Genomic DNA, 1,770 nt, shown 5'->3' on the forward strand with positions numbered 1-1,770 from the left:
ATAAGAGAGTGGATGCTGAGAGACAGACAAATGACTGGGATTTAGAAGACTCTAAAGTCAACACAGTAACACCTTCATTAGCAAAATCCAAAATACAGCTGAGGTTCTAAAGGCAGAAACAAAGACAACAAGTATCTAAGGAGAGATAAAGTTAAGTATAGGTCCATGACCTGATGAAGAAGGAAAGAAAATGAAAGACAAGATTTACAAATAAGTAATCAACACCATCTTTGACTTCCTCAAAAGTAACAAACCATGTGAAGAAGTTGAAAGAGTAACCTAAAGTAGTCAGAGGACTTTGATGGAATTCAAGTTGACAACAGCTAATAACTCCTATCCTAGGATGCTCCAGCAATCAGCCATGTCACTAGGGACCATGAGTGTTGCTCTCTGAGAACTCACAGCGCACAGGAAAGAGCTCAAGAAAGTAGTGAGACAAGCACAAGTAATTTAAAAATAAAGGGACTCTTGTCAGTCAATCTAAACCTGGGAAAGGGCTAGGATAATTTTTATAGAATTCCCTTTGTAAATGCATATGAAGAAGTAACCAAGCAACAGCCAGACAATACGGATTTTTCAGGAACAAACTATGGCATACCTCACTATCTTTCATTTCTTTGTGAAAACTGGCCTGGTGGCCACAGGCACACAAGATCCAAATCTCCCTGTTCTTGTAAATGCCTTTAACACAGTCAGTTTGCAAAATCCTCACAAGTAAGGGGCTCCAGTCCATACTGACCACAAAGAGAATCACAGCAGTACAAAGTGCTCTCAAGAATTACCAAAGGCTTACTGGAGTCTAGCAAGATACTCAAGCGAGGTCCTGCAAGGCTTTGCCTGCAATGTATCCATCAGTGTGTTCATGAACAATACAGACTAAAGAGTAAAAGAGGACATCTGCAATATCCTCCATGATACCACACCTGGATGAACTTGGTAAACAATTTGGTCTGCGATCCCTGCGAGGCAGGTATGTGGACACTACACAGAGGTACAAAGTGGAAATTATTAGTGTACCAAAATGAATCTGTGATGTTGTTGCAGAAAGCCTAAAATAATTCCAGGGTATGCAAGTGCCAGACCTTAGTTGTTCCAGCTACTCTGCACTAGCCTCAGCCAGCACTTTGGGTCATATCTTGGACCATATGATTCAAGAGCACAAACTGTAGAGGATCCAGAGCACCAACAATTGCCAGACTTAGAAAATGTGACCTATGAAGAGTGATTCAATTAACTGGGTTTACTCTGAAGACTAGGAGAACACAGTAGCAATGTTCAAATAAAGGCACTATTCATCACATCTACTGCCAATAAGAACAGTAAGCAATTGACTTAACTGGCAGGGATAAATTGCTGTGGTAACTGTCCACTTCAGCAGTGGTTACAGCAGTGAGACATGCTGCTTACAAGGTCTGGGACTGTGGGATCCCTTTCACCGGAAGCTTTTATGGGTTAGAGGAGCACTTGGTAGTTTGTCTGGGCAGATTTTATCCAATCTCAGAGTAGGGAGATGGACTAGATATATTCCTGAGATTTCCCTTAATCTGTAGTCCTCTGAAGGACCTCCAGCTTTCAGTTATGCTCTGCACGCTGATTGTCACAGCTACAAAGAAGGAACACAAAAATATGCGTGCCATAGCATCAAAGTGCTGCATGGACCTTGGCTTTATATATTTAATGGACAGTAGTTCTCAGGGGAAAGCTGTGCCATATTTCCTAAAAAAGCTGAGACACAGCTTGAACAGTTAGATAACTATGTTGGGACAACTA

Source organism: Passer domesticus, chromosome 1 (genome assembly GCF_036417665.1).
Source record: "Passer domesticus isolate bPasDom1 chromosome 1, bPasDom1.hap1, whole genome shotgun sequence".
In the NCBI taxonomy this organism is placed as follows: Eukaryota; Metazoa; Chordata; class Aves; order Passeriformes; family Passeridae; genus Passer; species Passer domesticus.